Source organism: Camelus bactrianus, chromosome 1 (assembly GCF_048773025.1).
Source record: "Camelus bactrianus isolate YW-2024 breed Bactrian camel chromosome 1, ASM4877302v1, whole genome shotgun sequence".
In the NCBI taxonomy this organism is placed as follows: Eukaryota; Metazoa; Chordata; class Mammalia; order Artiodactyla; family Camelidae; genus Camelus; species Camelus bactrianus.
In genome coordinates, this window is record NC_133539.1 from 57,834,192 (window position 1) to 57,853,016 (window position 18,825).

General features: G+C 42.8%; 1 protein-coding gene across 3 annotated transcripts in view; it reads left to right on the forward strand.

Moving 5' to 3' along the window:
- The window catches only part of CASR (calcium sensing receptor), a 64,407-nt gene that overhangs the window by 14,689 nt on the left and 30,893 nt on the right, over window positions 1–18,825 (forward strand). Inside the window, exon 1 of one of the 3 annotated variants that reach the window (XM_045507261.2) lies at window positions 18,048–18,222. The exons of the other annotated variants lie outside the window; for them this stretch is intronic. The gene's annotated coding sequence lies outside the window, so the exon portion shown is untranslated. Of the gene's footprint in view, window positions 1–18,047; window positions 18,223–18,825 lie in introns of those variants that run through there. 3 annotated transcript variants of the gene reach the window in all.

Genomic DNA, 18,825 nt, shown 5'->3' on the forward strand with positions numbered 1-18,825 from the left:
AAGGGTGCTCAATAAATGTTAGCTGTTATTTCTGGTCTTATTATTAACACAAAGATGGGAATTTATTGACTCTGTAAGTAAGAAAGCTGTCAGTGTGTATGTTATCAGGACTTTAGACACATGAAAGAGTCCCTCAGCAATCATGAGCTGCTGTTACTGATACATAATTTATTGCTATAATTTCACCATTTGGAATGTCTGCTTTTTCATTTGTATTCATTCCTCATGTATTTATTGAGTGTTTATTATATATAAGGCATTGTGCATCCTCTGGAGATACAACAGAGAACCAAACAGACATAGCCCTCATCCCCGTGGAGCTTACTGTCTAGTGAAGGAGACAGTGGTAAACAAATAATTACAGAAATGAATATTCTATTAGAACTTAAGTGCAATGATGGGAAGATATAATTCCATGGGGTCATGTAGCCAAGGGGACCCAATCTTATATGGATGACTGGGGAGTGGACAGGGAGGATTCAGGGTAAGTTTCCTTAAGTAAATGACATGTGTGCTGAGTCCCAAATAATGAGCAGGGCAAATGTAGCAAAGAGTGAGGAGAAGCAGATTCCCAGTGGAAGGAATGACAGATGCAAAAGCCAAGAGGCTAGAAGGTACAGGACATAGTCACATGTGGAGTAGTCAGAGTGATGGGTTGTGGAGCAGGAAATGAGGTTGGGGGCCGACTGGGACTGAAACAGGCAGGACCTTTGTAGACCACGCTAAGAATTGTGGTCTTGACTCTCATAGCAAAGGAAGTCATTGAAGTGATTAAGCAATTAAGCAAGAACATGAAGTAACCAAATTTCTGTTTTCAAAGATCACTTCCATTGCAAAGAGAAGAATGGATTGGGGGGGAGGGGGACCCAAGTGAATGCAGGGAGCTAGTGTAAGAGGTCAGCTCAGCAGGCCACATGAGAGTTGATGGTAGCTTGACCTAAGAGGGAATGGTGAAGCTGGACAGAAATGAAAAGAATCAAGAGTTACTTGAGAGGCAAAGTCTATAGGATCTCGTGGCAAACTGGAAGGTAGGAAAGGGGTGGGGTGAATAATCTATTTATTCAACAAATAGTTATTGAGCCCCTACTAAATTCTAGACACTATGCTAAGTACTGAAGATTCAGCTATGAATAAGACAGACAGGTCCCTACCCTCAAGGGGTTACAATCTAGAGCTAGAGAGTTGTTAATAAATAAATAAACAGATAAATAATTACCTATTTGCCTTTGCAAATTAGTTACATGTTACAGACTATGTGAATAAAGATACATGTTATGAATTAAAAATACAAAGGGGTATCAGACAACTGGGTGAGGACAACTTTTGATACAGTAGTCAGGAAAGACATTTAGGGTCAGACCTGAAGAGTGAGAAGGGGCCAGTCAGGAGGAGAGCACTCCAGGCAGAGCTAACAGCAAGGCCAAAGAGCCTGGTGTGTTCTAGGAACAGGTAAGAGACTGGGGTGGCTGCAAATACCGAGCAAAGAGAGTTTTGAACAAAATGGGGCTGGAGAGGCAGGCCATTTGTTGGTGTTTAAAAGATTACTCTAACTGCTATGTGGAATATAGGGGAGGGGGAATCGATTATTTTAGAGCAAGAGTGAAAGCAGGGAGACCAGTTAGGACTAGGTAGCTGGGACTAGGTGGAATGTTGGTGAATCAGGAAGAGGTCAATATGAGGTGGACAGATGCATTTCATAGACCAATCTAAGTGGCTCCATTTAAGATACAAATGACCCCTAAAGTAGTGGTGACATGATTCATTTTCAGACGTTGACAGCCTGGTGTAACCTACCTATAGAAACAGAATCTAGGACTCATCTCCTGAGTCCAGGCAAGGATGAGGATACAGTTGTTCAAGCTCCAGAAGAACAGGCGGATGGCATTAGATAGACCCAACATGGATCAGGAATCTGGATCAGAGACCCAAACCTGGCACCAGGGTCATCGGGATCAGGGTTCACCAAGATGAGGGTCACCAAAGTCACAGCAGCCCCCAGAGTGAAGGGGGATCTATCACTGAGCTAGGTCCCAGCAGGAAGAGCTGCCTTCCTGGAGCCAGAGATGGGAACTGGTTCAAAACCTCAGTCAGGGCTGGGTTAGAGTGACAGCTGCCAGTGAAAGGTTAGAAGGATGGAGATTGCCACCTGTGACACCAGTTTGATGAGACATTTGGAGGATGATTCAGACATTTGACATCTCTAGTAGAATAGGATATAGTGTGATCTCCATGTTCTTTAGCAGTTCGTGATTTAGACAGGAGGAGTCCCTGCCACCCAGTCTTGGTTTGATATGGAGCATGATGCCTTTTGGTAGCCTCACTAGGAACATAATTGCCTTCTTGATCCCATTCTCTGTTTCTCTGCCATTTCAACAGTGTTTTGCACAGAAGGTGAAATATTCAGAGTTCTGTGACAAGTTTCAGCTCAGTGCTGTGATGCTGGCATATGTGCCTGCACGTATGTGTATATACCCCATGTGCCAGTTATGACCCATGAACATGTGTGGCAGCTGGGGTGTGAGTAAAGGCTTCACCAAGGTGCATTAATCTGCAGGGCAACAAGCATCGCTATGCTCTGAGTTACATATCAAGTTAAAGATAAGCAAACCAATCTCTAGCGATAGAAATGAGAATAATAGTTGGGGGTGTAATTGACTTGGAGGGGGGATGAGGGAGTCTTCTGCAGTGCTGGGAATGCTCTATGCCTTGATCTGGATGGTGGTTACATGGATATTGTGCATTTGTAAAAATTTATCGAGTTGTACTTTAATGATTTGTGAACTGTGTTATATGTAAGTTATACCTCAATAAAAATATTTTTATAAAAGAGAGAACAGTGACACCTGATCCCAAGGCAAATATAGGTAGTAACACGACAAGGGATGGTCCATTCTGGTGTCAAGCACAAGGAGCAGCAGCTTGCTTCCTTCCAGAGCTTGTCATCATCTGACCACTCCTTTCTGCTCTTCTCCCAGTGTCAATCCCAGCCAGTGCTAAATGCTGCCAAGCAACATGTAGAAAGGTTGGCAACGTATGACAGTAATCCAGGAGCCAGTGGAGTGTCAGATGTTACTGCTTATTTCCAACGATTGGGAATTTAGTGTGACTTAGACTGAAAATTTCTAGAGAAATATAGAGCAGCATCCCTGTTAGTCATCACAGGGAATCACAGTTAACTGCAAATAAATTAAATAAATCGTAGAACACCAAGGACTTGCAGCACTTTGAACTTGAGATCCAGGAGAAAAGGAAAAAATAAGAACAAGCAAATTAACAGAATGACATTATTTTGGTCTTAACTCTCAACTTTATTGACTGTGTTCTTTTCTTGGATATTCTGCAATGCACATTCAACTATGAAAGACTCTGATAAGTCCTGCAAGTAAAGAGACATGTTTGTTTTTATTTAACACAGTGCTTCCATATGTATCTGACCAAGAACACTTTGGGAAATTCCACTTTAAGGCTATCATTCATTTTCTTTTCCCCTCACTGCCTTCCTGGGAGAATCATAATCCTCACCATTTCAGCTGCCAGCTTGGTGCTAAAGTCTTTCTTGTCCCAGCTCCAGTCCCAGCCTCTCTCTACCCATAGCCAGTCTTCACCTTGTTGGTCCACAGTGGGGCAGAATAAGGATCTACAGGGGTTTGGAGGAAGCTCTGAATCTATTAATCTTTCATTCAACAAATACGAAGAATTGAACCTAATGGAATGGAACGGGCTCTTTTTCTGTAGTTTTTATTAAGCCACCATGAGAATTGAACCCTGAACTCAATAAATCTTCTATTAAAGATGCAGAATGTTTACTGATATATTACAGCTAGAAACAATAGTAACAACGCAGCTAGTGTACAGTAAAAACATAGGTGGTAACAATAAAAAACAACAGAAATCTCCAGTATACCAGTGAAGTGTCCACCCTAGGTTTAAATTCTTTCTCCATCATTTATTACAATGTGACTTGGCCAAGTCACTCCACCGCTCTGAGTCTCACACAGATCATCCTATGAGTGGGGAAAACACCTGTGGAAATTGTTGGGAGGATTTAATAAACAGCCTGTGGCAGTACCTTTTACCTTTTACTCACCTCAATCTTATTTGTCTATTTAAATCCCATCTTCTCCTACTTCCTTTGAGATCCATTAAGCGAGCACATTCTCTACACAAAATACCTGAATCCACATCTGTTCACAGCCCTCCTTTGACTCGGGCACGTGAACTGAGAATTCTGCCAGAAAGGGAGAACTGCCCAGCCCTCTTCTCCCAGGTTTGAGGTGGGGCTGGTCTTTTTCTGGGATAGCCTTTAAAAGAGAACAGTGTTATTTTAGAGTAGATTCTACAAAGTGAGATAATGGGGGCTGGAGGAGGCCCTTGGGAGTGTCCATTCCCAGCTAAGGGTAAAGACAATTCACTTTGTCTAGACCTTCGGTTTTCTCATTTGCTAAATAGTTCCCAAGGTAACCACCAGCTCTGGTAGTCTGGGTACACAGGGTGTGTGCATAAGTGCCTGGCAGCTGGCCCACACCACTTGCCCATGAGAGATTCGGGAAGCAGGGAGGATGTCTGCCAAGCATCATTTCTTAAAGAAAAAAGAATCCCTATTCTTCTAAGGCATCTAAATGACCCTGTGGCCACGTCAGTACAGTTACTTAGTAATATATCCTTCCTGAAATTTATATACCTATGAGGGACTGAAGAAGGAGTGGATTAGAATGGGCCCATGGAGGAACATTGAGTCAGGAGTGTGAACTCTTGTTCCAGCTGGGGCTTTGTCAAGTCACTTAATCCCCATGAATCTCAAGTAATTCTGTCATTGCTGTTGTTTGTTTTCAGCATCATCATGCTAACACTAGTTATCTCCTCCCTGTTCAGTTCACAAGGATGTTAATAATTCTCCATCTTTTCTTCCTTTGTGTATTCATATTTTTAGGACAAACTGGTTTCACTGTATGTATTATTCTTTAAGTTTGTTTTTTTTTAACTTAATTTTGATTTTTTAAATTATTTAACAGCATATCATGAGTCTTTAGGTGGTTTTATTGTGTGTTTTTTTAGGACTGCACAGTCTGTTATGAGACTGACCCATCTTTGCAGGCCAATCCTCACTTGTTGGACGTGGAGTTCCATTATTTGCTGTTAGAAATAGTGTTGCCAGGTTGCAGAGAAAAGGAAGGAATCTGGGCTCCTCAAATCGTGATCATGCCTCTTGTGCTCTACTTACATAGACCCGTCTGTCTCTGGCTGGAATCCAGTCCTTGAAAAGGAAGGACTGACAGACTGGTCACTTAGAAGAGAGGAAGGGGCTGAGTAGGACAGAGCCAGAGCTGTGTCTGTATACTAAGACTGACATGCCAGACACCTTTACATGTGTTAGAATGACAACCCTGTGAGTTAAGGATTATCCCCTAAGAACAGAACCACCATGGTGCCACCCCTCCCGTGCCTTCACCTAGTCTGCCTCCCCACCATCTATTGTCCCCTCCCCTTGCCTGTCCACACCTCCAGTCGCCCAATGCCCCACTCCTGTCAGATCCATCCCTCAGAGACGCGCTGATTTATCTTTTCTGTAATTCTCAATCATTTATTTAGCATTTTATTATAAATGATCTAACCCTCAGGGGTACCACAGTTGATTTACACAGCCTTGCCTGCATGCAGTGAAGTCCCTGCAAGATAGACAAACTCTTTGAGCTTAAAACTTAATAATCCACAACACTATAAAGATACTCTATGCTCAGTGTATATTTTATTGTGAACAGTCTTAAATTTTAAATAGACATTGTTAAGTCTGCTAAACACTTTTTGCCAGCCTCTATACTTTTCCCTCCCACCCCATCCCACCCTCAAATCAGGATACACACTAGAAACAAAATTTTCTACTTTCCTGCTGGAGTGTATGTATGGAGTTTATTTGCATTTCTGTCAAGGTGAGTTCCTTTATATAATAACAGCTGTGGCAGTGGGCAAGGTCCACGGGAGTCTCCACTCTTCTCAGCCACTAAGCAGTCAGTAACTGAAATGAAGGAGTGACCGAGAAGATCTCTCATATCCTTTCCTGATTTAAAATTCTGTAGTATTTGGATATAATATGTCAATATGCCAGTGGGTTGGATCTTTCTGTCGACAAAAATAAATAAATGAATGAATGAACCAACCAACCAATAGTCAATCTAAGAAAGAAATAGATAGTTTTTATTCACGCCAAACTGAGGATCATAACCCAGAGGACAGGCTTTCAGAGAGCTCTGAGAATTGTTCCGAAGCAGGGAAGGGGAAGGTCAGCGTGCATGTGATATTGGCAAAGGGGGTACATGCCATCAAGCACACATCTCGGTAGAAGGTTGCTGCTGGTCACGAGGAACAGACATCTTAGTTAATGGTTTTAGTGCTTTTCTAAGTATGGGGAGAATCCAAGTTCATTAAAATCTCTATCTGAGGGCCAGTTCTGTCAGTTTTCCCAGAACAGAGTGCTTCATCCTGATCTTTCACCCTGAATTCTTTTCAAGGTGTACTGTAGGTCAAAGACTGCAGCGGCTGAGGACTTGATTCTTATAGAACTGGGTGGTGGGCAGCATTCTTGATTTCACGGTGCTTTCCCTTTTGAGTCTTAATTTCGACCAAGGTTTGGGAGTCATTTTCTAACTAATTTGTCTCACGATGTGAGGATGCTCGTTCCCAAGTCAGGCAAGGATTTCGTTGATAGGCCACTCAATGTGCTGTTACTGGACTGGGCCCTGTTAACAGAAGCCAAAGGCCTCTGGATATCCTATCTCACTGGTCTGTTACTGTCCAGGAAAAAATTCCCTCTTGTTTCTTCTTCCCATTATGTAGACTTACAGAATAATCATTGATCTTATAAGACCATATATCTGGTCAATCGTTTCATGTTACCTAATCATCATTAATTTTATTGGAGGCTCAGTCACACATTTGGTAATGCAAGAAACAACAATCTTATAAAATAGGCAGAATACAAGTAACATGGCTAGTAACATAATGAGGTCATAAGTAAGTACTTAAGCTTTGAATTTCCATTAGTTGCGGCCCATTATCTCCCCAGGCTGTCTGACCAGTCTGTTCTGTACCAGTTGCTATCTTTAAGGGAAATTATATAGTGGCATTGTACATAAAGTTCACCAAAGATGTCTGCAGGTGCAAGGCAAGCTGTGGGTCAGCGTGACCCCTTACAGGGTTGAGAGAGGAATGTTATCTTCTAAGGAGTTATATGGCTGGCGCCAGAAGAAGAAAAATTGATCTTTATATCTGAGCAGGTATTTCTGCCATTGGAGAGGTCTGGTTTACACATAGTGCACATTAGAGGGGAGGAAAGAGTCCAAAATGGGCAGAGAAAAATTTTATGTTTAAATTTTTCTTGTCTTCCCTTAAAATATTAATTTTTATTTCATCATTTACATTGTGTTGTATTTTCTTTTGTAAAGCTTGCACACTAAAAGATTTGTTAGAACCTTCCGTTCGTTACCTAAGTAAGCTCTATGGAGTGACAGAATGATCACATCCTACTCCTAGCACTGCTAGTCTGGCCATGTCACCTTCGCAAGCTGCTTCCCCTCACCGAGCCTCAGTTTACCCTTTTATAAATGGGAGATTTAGGCTAAACGATTCTGAGATGTCTTCTGGCCTGGGCATTACTGGATTCTTAATTATGTGTTCATTCTGCCGAGTGTGTGTCGCTGTTCTGAAGTTATCAATCAGCCTAGGACCCCGGACGGGATCCTCCAAGCCCAGCGTGGCCCGCGCGGGGGTGGCCCTTTGGAGGAGTCACCCGCGTGGGCCAGGAAGGTGCAAAGGCAGCGTCTCCTCGTGTAGGCGCCCAAGGCCAGAGGGCCTCTTCTTTAGCCCCAAGCATCACAAGTCAAAACAGCCTCTCTTCTCTGCTGACGCCACGGCCGGGCTGGGGCTGAAAATCGATCTGCGATCTTTCTGCTCCAGCACAGCCGGCCCCGCGGCGGATGCGGGCGCGGGGATGCGCGGGCAGAAAGGCAGAGGGCGGCGCAGGAGCGGCCTGCTGACAGCGGGGAAAGGAGTCCACGTCCCCTAGGGGCGTCCTCTCCCTGCGCCGCCTCTGGCCGCAGTGCTGTGGCTGAGCCCCCAGGGGGTGGGCAGTCGGTGGGAGGGACGAGGGAGACCCCCTCATCCAAACGAGGGGAGGAGACAGGGCAGTGGCCACTTCTAAGCCCAGCCTCTAGTGAGGCTCCGCCTGCATAGAAGGGACTTCGCAGGACCCACCAGACCCGTGCCTCCTAACTCAGCCACCTTACAGATGAAGAAACCAACTCCCAGAGAAGGGAGACGCTGGGCCAAAGGGGCAGTGGCACAGCCGAGACTAGAACCACGGTTTCCCCACCCCTTCTATCTAGTCCACTGTCTCCTCCACCAGGTTTCTTCAGCCGGAAGGCTTTCTCTTGGTTTCTTCACTAGCAGGCTTCCAAGTTATCGCAATGACCAATCAGACCGATACACGAAGGATCAGAGGTTTGCCTCTTTGGAACCTGAAACCCATCTTCCCCATGGAATCAACAGCAGAATTTCCTTGCTTGTTCTGCTTGCCATCAGTTCAGACTTTTTCCGGCTTTCTGAGTGTCGCCATCTGGACTGCAGTCACCTTAAAGATGTCAGCAAATGTCATGATGATGATTGTAAGAGTGTGTCACACAGCTAATCTCACCCACCCTGTGGACAGGAGGCTAACTGCGTTGCTAATCGAGCTGTTGGGTGGCTTGGCTGGCTTTCTGTTGCAGTCCTGTCTCATCATCATACACTTGCTGTTTGAAGGTAGCCATGCTCTGGCTGTGGGTGAACGAAACTAGTTGTTTTCTAGGACCAGAGGGAGATGGCAAGGTGACAGTTCTGCTCAGTCCAAGTTGGAGGGGAAGGGGCATCACTGTTCTCATCATATTAAGAACTAAGGTTTCTTGAGCATTTACTATGTGCTAAGCTTTATGCCAAGTTCTTACAAGTATTATTTTAATATAATCCCTACAGCAACACTGCTATTGTTATTCCTGTATTGTTATGCAGAGGAGGAAACAAAGACACTGAAATTAAACAACTTGTCCCAAGTCACCAACTCGGAGTTGTTGAAGCAGAGATTTGAACCTTGGGGTCATCCAGAGCCTGTGCCTTCAAAGGTTATGCCCTGTTGCCTCTTATGATGGAATAAACATTTTGGTGGAAGGAAAAGGATGCCACATGAGGAATGAGGAAGCTTGGCTTTCATTCTTGCTCTATTTCTGGGGGCAAGTCACAACCTTGTTTCTCAGGTACATGAAACCCTTGAGACAAATAGAATTTATGTGCAGATGTACATTTTTTGGGAAGAGCAGCCATAGTTTTCATCAGCTGAATCTCAGCTAGGCCCATACACCCTCTCTGCCCTCCTCCCAAGATGATAAATATGTATAAGAACTCACTGAACTATCTCAGCTTTGTAGCCTCTTGCATGCCAGTCTCCTCAGTACTCTCTTCTAACATTTTAAATAATGATGCAATAGGCACTTCAGGCTCCAGGACTTTTCTCTGGGTGAGGGGTGTGAAGAGCTCCTGGCTGTACCCTGGCCTTTCAAGCACACCCGCATGTCCAGATAGCAATCACAGGAAAGACGACGTTGGAATGGGATCATCACATCCATCCTCCACCTACTTGTAACACCTCAGCATTTTTACTTTAGCCTGTCGTATTGTTTACTTGCAGCCAGACTCTACGTTTATATAGAGGCCTCAAGAGAAGATTTCAGAATGGTTTTTTTTAACTATACTATAAAAAGAATTCTTGTGATAGAGCCTCCAGCAGGCTCGGGGTAAAGCATCCATTCATTAGTGAGCATCTGCTGTGTCCTGAGTGTACAGCAGTGAACTGATAGACCAGACCCTGACTGCATGGAGACTCAGGGACTCTGGCACGGAAGTACTAGAAAGATGCACAAAGCAAGGAGAATGAGGCTTGTGGATTTAGAAGGAGCTGCCTTGAGAAGTGGTGTTTGAACCAGTTCCTAAGGGTGAGGAGAAATGGATTAAGAAGGAGGTGCAGATCAGAAGGGTGGAAGAGCATTCTAAGCAGAGAAAGCAGCTTGTAGGATGGGCCTAAGACAATAAAGAATCTGGCCTGTCAGAGAAACTGAAGGGATGGGCAGGCTGGAGCACAGAAAGAGGGAGGGCAGTGTAGGCTCTCCCTGCACCTGCGGATGAGGCTGCCGAAGGAGGTAGGGCCAGTGTGTGCAGGGCTTCCAGGTCAAGAAACATGGTCCCAGTGCCGGCTGTGACACCAACTGGCTGTGTGATGTTGGCAAGGCAGGTAACATCTCTGAGCTTTCACTTCCTGAACTTAAACTTTGAACTGGGTGGTTTCTAACGTCCTCTCTGGATCCACTATCATGTGAATTTGTGACTTTGAAAAAAAGTGAAGTGGTCAATGAAAAAGAGAAAAATGGCCCCTGATAACTGGGAGCTGGGCGGTACTATTAGCGAGGCCCTGGTCTTCTGCTGAACATAAGCAATTTCATAGAACATCACCACCAACAAGGCCACTCTGTGACTGTGATGGCTAAAGACAAAAATAAGACCACTCCACAATCACATCTGAACACAGGGGAAAAAAAGAACATTAACATTGTCCAAACCACAAAAATGACCAAACATTCCCCATCCTAGCTCAGGTGACTGCTGCTTTTTTTCAGTCAGTTACAGCTTCGGCCTCACTCTAGTTTTTCTTTCTTCTCAAGATTTACTAAGATACCCAGTCATAGAAGGATCCCCGCTTCCTGACAGAATGCAAAGTGCTGCTTCCTTAAACCCTCCCCAAAATTACCTGGTACAAGCCCCAACCCTGCAAGTCCTTTCTACCAGTCTACTTCTCTGCAGTGAGTAACAAGTCCAGCTTATCCAACCACGGGGGTGGTCCTCCAGCAGGGCGGGACTAGGGCTGCCGTAGCAAGCAGCGCCTCTTACATTTTGCACCCTCACTGCCTCCCCTTCCTCACCCTCGTTCCAACCCCGTCCTGCTGGTCCTTAGCCAAAGGGCACTGACATCAGCCTCCTCCTCTTCTGATGCTCTCCTCTAATCTCACCATGGGCACCCTGCTCTGGGCCTCAGGATATTGGGTAGTAGAGCCTTGAAGTGGAGGAGGAGAAGAGAGTGAGGCAGGGAAATGCAAGAAGATGACTTCACAAGGGAATGTGCTCCCATCCAATGATGGAGCAGAGAGTTAAGACTATCTCCAGAGTGAACATTTCTCCCCTCCCTTGAGCCCTGGGCTTCCTCCTTCAGGCCTGCCTCCCACCCAGATCATGCATGGGCTACTTGGGTGGTAGTGATATTTGTTTCCCAACCAGACCACACCACTGACACCCTCCCTTAAAGTCATCTTCACAGGAAAGTAACTGGCTCCCAGGGAACTGACTCATTTGAGGATATCAAAGGGGCAGAAACTGCTGCTGCTGGTGATTCAGCTGCTCAGCTTGGACTTCCCATCCTTAGCTAAAGATTTTTCACTGTGGGGAGAGTCCCACCACACAACCCACTCTGTTCTGTTCATGTGAACAAATGGTAAACAAACACCACCCCTGATGCCTCCTGAGTCAGTTGGCAACCAAGGGGAAGAAGTGACCCGTTCCCCTAGCTGTGAGACAGGCTGTTGGACTCATTCCTCTGAGGAAGCTCATAGAGTCAGCTACTTTCAACCTGCCGAAATCATTGCTTACACCAGGCACATAACTATTTCCAAAGCTGTCAGTGCACAGTCATGGCAAAAGTAGAGTTTTCACTACTCATTCATGTGCTCATTTTAACGCAGGTCTCAACAAACTTTCTCTGTAAAGGACCACATGGTAAACATTTTAGGCTTTGTGGGCCAAACAATCTCCGTCGTCACTACTCACATCTGCCCTTCTAGCCCCAAAACAACCATAGATGATGTGCAAGTAAATAAGCATGCCTGTATTTCAATAAAACATCTACAAAAAACAGGTGGGCTAGATTCGACCCCTAGGCTGTGGTTTGTTGACCCACCCCAGCCCAGTGTAACCAGCACACGGGCACAGCTGAAAAAGAACAGGAATGACACTCTTTCCCATAACTTTTTATTTATTTGTTTTTTTTTATTGAAGTACAGGCAGTTACAGTGTGTCGATTTCTGCTGTACAGCACAATGTCCCAGTCATGCATATACATATATATATATTCTTTTTCAGACTCCTTTCCATTAAATCTTTCCCGCAACTTTTAAAAGAGCTTCATTTCTCATCAGAAAGATTGAAAGAAGACTTAAGAAGGAGTTGGAAACTTCCAGAAGACATAGGAAAGAAAAACAGGGAGAGAAGAGAGAAGAAAACAAAAATAAGAGGATAGGATTTTATTTCCAAACATGAATGGGAAACTGAGATGGGGAGAGCTCTTTGTGAGGCCTCTGGTGGCCTCCCTCACCTTGGCCAGCTCTTCAGAAGCCCCTCACTGGCTGAAGGGCAGGCAGGGAGGCACTGAGTGTACACTGGAGGGCCAGGGCTTGCAGCATGTTCAGGACCATTCCAGTTCCAGAAGAGGCCTTCTCTGAGCCCCTGGAAGGAGTCCCAGAAGAAGCAGAAGAGACTCATGGTGCTGGGCAGAGGGAATTTATGAAGGTGACTTCTAATGGCCCCGTGTAAACAGGGTCCCAGTGCACAGATGCACTGGCTGTGAGGAATATGTGCCTCAAATTTGGCACGTTTGAAAAAGGGATTTAATAATGAAAGATTTAAGTTTAAAAGTAGAGCTCCCAAGATTCTGCCAGGGAAAGGTAGAGGAGAATGGAAACCAGATAGGTAAATCCCCTACATCCGGCCGAGAGGAAAGGCGAGAAGTGGCTGATCTATGGTAAATAGCCACTTTCTCTAGTTCACAGACTGCGCATACTGATTATAATTCAGAAAGTTACCCTAGCTATAGAGCAATGGTTTCTGAACTGTGTTTCCTGGAATACTAGTGTCATAAAATGTTAGCAATTACTGCATGAGAAAAATTTCAGGGAAACTGAAGAATGACTTGACATTGACAGGAAATTGTTGTGTTCCTATGCATTTTTGTTTTCCTAGGTTACGTTCAGGGGAAAAAGTTATGGTATTGGGGGAAAAAGTTCATTTTTAAAATCATTCGTAGGAAACAGATTTTTCAGGGTAAGGAACAGTCTACTAACTTGACCTATTGCAATAGTTCTCAAAATTGAGTGTACATTAAATTCGCCTAGAGGACTTGTTAAAACACAGGTTGCTGGGTCTCCCCCCAGAATTTCTAATTCAGTAGGTCAGGCGGGACCAAGAACTTAACATTTCTGGCAAGTTCCCAGATGCTGCTGCTCTTGCTGATCTAGGGACCTCACTTTGCCCTGCACCTAGCCTGACAGATAGAGACTCTTTATATGGTCACATTTCTGCCTCAGGGGTACCACATTACAGGAAACCAACTGGATGGGTTTCCGCCATGTGTGAGGGTGTGTTGGATAATCCAGCTTCAAAGTCGGGCTTACAGAAACATACATGGGGTTTATTTGGGGAAGATTTATTACCTGGAGATAGTCTTCCTCCAGAGCAGCTGCAGATATCATTAGCAATGTAGAGTCCTCTCATAGAGGCAACTGAATGTAGCGTGTTTCAGGATTTATATTTTAAATGATGGCTCATGATTCTCCTGTGCCAGGTTGGAGAGGCCAGTTAGTAAATTCGTAAATATTTGCGGACATTTCCTGACAGGGAGACACGGTGCTAATGGGAAGATAAATTAGTTCCAACCATTTGAAAAACTTTTTGGCAGTATCTACTGGATATACAATATACATAAACTCTATGACCCAGAAATTCCACTTGTAGGTATACACTCAACATTTTTCACCAGAAGGCACATCACGAATGTTCATAGTAGCATTATTCATTAAAACCCCAAACTGTTCATTAACAGGAAGTGGATAATGTGTGATATAATCATATAAAATTCTATGTAATAGTAAGAAAAAACAAACTTGTTACACAGAACAATATAGTTGAATCTTGCAAACATAGTGCTAGACAAAAGAAGGCAGACACAAAATAGTATATATTGCATAGTTCCATTTATACAAAGTTCAACATCATGGGAAACTGGTTTGTGATAGAGGTCAGGCTGCCTGTTACCTTGGGTGAAGGGTAATGACCAGGACAGGTTATGACTGGGGCCTCAGCATTCTGTTTCTCTTCTTGATCTGGACGTTGCTTATGCAGATGTGTTTATTGTGCAAATTGTGCAAATTCACGTATGATTTGTGTGTGTGTGATGTCTTGTATATCAGTGAAAAGTTTATTTTAAGAGAGAGGGAGAAATAGAAGAGAGAGAAAAGGTGAGGTGAAATAAGAAAAGGGTGGAGGATATGAAGAAGTATCCACAAGCATGTTTTCAAAATATATTTCAAGGTATATATAGCATGACTAGAGTGTAAAATCTTCGTAAAATCTTTTTTTTTGCAATGTTTTTCCTCCTTGTTTAATGTTTATGTCTATATTGCCATCCTTTTAAATAACATGATATTATTTTACAGTAATATCTTTTCTAATATAAAAAGTAATACATTTTTTTCAAAAACATAAAACAAGGAAGAAGTACATGATTCCATTACTGATATATAATCACTCAGCATTTTCATGTGTATCCTCTCAGTCTTTATTAAGATTTTTAAAAAATTTTAAGAAGGTGTTTAGGGGGTAGGGAGGAAAGCAAAGAAATGATAAACATGTGGTTTGGGATGATGGTTTCTTTGGAGGGACAGAGGCAGAAGAACAGGATGCAGAAGGGGAACACAGGGTACCACTGGTGTTCTTTATTTTGGATGGTAGATTCACAGGTGCTTATTCATTATTAAAAATAACTTAGAAATAAAGAAATAAAAGTGGGTGAAATTGGTCAAAAATTTCAATCTTCCAGTTATAAAATAAGTCATGGGGATATAATGTACAGAATGGTGACTATAGTTAATAATACTGTATTGTACATTTGAAAGTTGCTAAGAAAGTAGATCTTAAAAGTTCTCATCACACACACACACAAAGCTTGTGACTATGTATGGTGATGAATGTTAACTAAACTTAGTGTGCTGTCATTTCATGTATATACTAATGGTGAATCATGTTGTGTGCCTGAAACTAATATAATGCTATATGTCAATTATAGCTCAATAAAAAAGAAAGATTTCTAGAAAATACTAGAGAATCAATGAACAATAAAGCTAATTTAAATAATAAAAGAACTCAGTAAGTCATCAGAATATATAATTAACATACAAAAGTCAATAGCTTTCATAGACACAAACAATAACTGGCTAGAGGACATAATAGTAAAGAAAGTCCCATTTATAATAGTGACAAAGGTGATTAAGTACTTAGGAATAAACTTGACAAAAATGTGCAAAACCTAAAAGAGAAAATACTCTTGAGAAACACAAAATTAGACTTGAACAAAAGGAAAAGCATTCCTGTTCTTGGATGGGACAATTCATCATCCTACAGACATAACACAATCCCAATAAAAATATCTACAAGTTTTTTTTTTAATAGAGCTAGATAAGCTGATGCTGAAGTTCATAAGGAAAAACAAACCTGCAGGAATAGCCGGGAACACACTAAGAAATGAAAGCTACGTAGGTGGGCTAGTCCTACCGGGTATTAAACCATACTGTAGATTTCCTTAGTAAAGACAGGGCACTACTGCCACAGAACAGACCTACAGACCAGTAGAACAGAATGGAAAGTTCTGAACTAGGTCTGAGTAAATATGGAAATACTAAACGTGGCATCTTAAATTATAGAAACAAAGATGGGCTTTTTAATAAATGCTGCTGGCACAAGGCAGCCACTTGGAAAAAAGATAAAATTAGATCCATATCTCACACACATTTATCAAGAAATTAAATGTAACCCCGTGTTGTTGATAAACGAAATAAATCACCTGACCCCCCCCCAGAAAAAGAAATTAAATATAAAAAAACAAAATTAGGTAGAAAATAATTTAATAAACCAGTTTAAAAATATGGTGAATTCCTTTACAAATTCAGTGTAAGGAAAAGCTTTCTAGCACTGACTGAAAATCCAATGGCAATAAAAATAATTCATAAATTTGACTACATAAAAATGTTTTTAAAATTTGTACAGTAAGAACGTCAAAGAAGAGCTACAAAATTAGAAGAAAACATTTGCAGCATTTATCACAGATTAAGGGCTAATCCATAATATATAAAGAATTCTTAAAATTCAAGAGGAAAATGTCCAAAACTCTAATGAAAAAAGTGGGAAAGATATAGGAACAGAAAAAAATAAAAATAAAGAAATAAAAGGGAACCAGGCGTGGACCAATAATGAGGATGTGTCACAACCAAGGATTATGATTAATCCAATTTTGCGCACCTTAAGGTCCAATTAAAACTACGAGAATTCCCATAATAGATTTCGGGCTATAATTGAAAGTAAGTTTAATCTTCTGAAGACCTGAAATAATATTAAGGCACACTAGGGTGCACTGACAAGTCAAAAAAAAAAGAAAAGAAAATGATTTCCCTTCGTTTCCATCACTGAACCTCACAGGTTTTTCAGTGAGCTCTGAATTCCAGCTCCTACACATGACAAAATTGGCCACCACGTTCTAAACATCGATGTGTCAGAAGGTTTCAGTGTGGACCAGGTAAGCTTCCCAGGTCCCTGCTATCTCCAAAATTCTGTATTTTAGACTAATGACATGGTGTCCCAGTCTTCTTAAATCTGCCCTCTAAGTTAATGAGGCAAAAACAACTTTCCCGTGCCCCTTCCTCCTAATTACACACAGTTTCACCTGGCGATACTTCTCATTGCTTGCAGCAAAACTCCAGATTTAAGCATTTGTTTGTGTGTTAATATCCCTCTCACTGTTTATGAAAATAAAAGATTTAATATGGTGAGGAAATTGGGAGCTGGGCCACAAATTTGCCTTGCAGCTTCCTAACAGTTGGAGCAGAGAAGGAAACAGGAGGAAATAGAAGATTCATAAGGCCTATAAAGTAATTTGTGCAGTTTTTCCAAAGATCAGTAATTCCATTAGCTTAGAGGTGCATCCCAGTGGTTCACAAGAGCCAATGGTTAAATACCAAGGATTTTTGCAAATTGGTTGTTAAACCATTGGTAGCTTGAAATCAGCCGTGGTGGGAGTATTCAGTAAACACTACAAATCAGGGTGTTTTGGGGGTTTCTTTTTCGTTTTTGCCTTCAGAGAGCTGGTTTGTCAGCCAAGCATTGCATATTTCAGTGGTCCTTTTAGGGGGACCCAGTGTGAGGCCAGAGGAGCTGCAAGTAGGAGAGAGAAGGGCTCGGTGTGAAAGCTTGTGGAGCGCAGCAGAAACTACCCCAGGAGAAGAGGGAGGGAGTATATGCCTGAGGCCAGAGAATGATGACCGTGTGCATCAGCATTTGTTCACCTACCCTACCTCAGTCCCTCCTTCTTTCCAGTGCTACCTTTTGGAATTTCATAGCTGGGGTTACAAAAAAAATGCTAATTCCAGTGAGAGGCAGACACATCTCTGCATTCAAAAATGCATCCAGAGAGACTGGGAGAGGTCTCAGGTGAAGGCTTTTATGCTTTCCTCTACATCAGCACTTCCCAAGCCTGTATTTCACAGCATTATAACAAGTATTCTAGGGTTGGGAGGGTGGGGATGAGGTCTCGGGCGGAAATGAATTTGGGAATAAGTGAGTTAAAGTTGAGCAGTTATCGTCACTGCAGGACTTCTCAGAGCCTTTGGGTGTTGACTGTGCCCTTGTGGCACAAAGTACACAATTCCCAAACTTATTTTACCCCAGGACACTTTGTGGTGGCACGTCTTGGGACACTGGACTAAAAAATACCACTTCAGATGTCAGGGTTCCTCACAGTTTTGAAAGGCAATACTGAGATGTTATTCCACAGAACTATTTCACGTAGGACTTGAAGCTCTGGCATTTTTCTTTATAAAAACATCACTTGCATGTTTTTGCTTTTCACCTGAACCATTTCATTAAGTCTGTGGGTGTCCACACATTGATCAGCAGGGCTTACTTAAGGGAAATGTTTTGGGGCAAGAAATTTTGTAATTCGTGGCCCATGTCCCCAGGAACTCACTCAGTCCTGCTGTGGAACAGCCGGCGTTGGTGATGTCAAAGCCCAAAGCCAGCATCCACTTTCAACTCACAGGACTCTGGACCAGAGAAGTGAGCATTTCTTGTCATTTTTTAACCTTGAATTTTCACTCCCCCTCACCTCCCCTTCTAGTTCTTTTTAATTCTTCTGTCATTTTTTTTTAACTTTTTTTTTGGGGGGGTGGGTATGGGGAAGTAATTAGATTCATTCATTTAATAGGTACTGGGGATTGAACCCAGGGCCTATGTGCATGCTAAGCAGGCACCCTACCACTGAGCTAAACCCTCCACCCTTGTTATTTTCTTTCTTCTTGCAGTAGTTCCATAAGCTTCCTGACAGTTTCTCATGGGCACTCCACACATGTAGTCATTCAGTCATTTGCAGAGCCCCTCTGTTTTCCAGGCCACAGAAGCAGCAGACCAGACCTGCATCGAGGAGCTCACAGCACAGCATTTATGAACATTTATTTCCTCTCCTCTTTATCTTTATTTGCTTTGTCTCCACTCTTTCCCCGACTTTGCTCGGCGCCGCGTGCTGCTTCTCCCCACCCTCGTTCATCTTTTCTTCTCCCGTCCCTGATAGCTTTTTCCAATGACTAACAGGAACCCAGCTCAGCTGGTTTTTATCACGCTCCTGTCCTTGCATTTTTCCGACTCAATTAAGCCATTACCAGA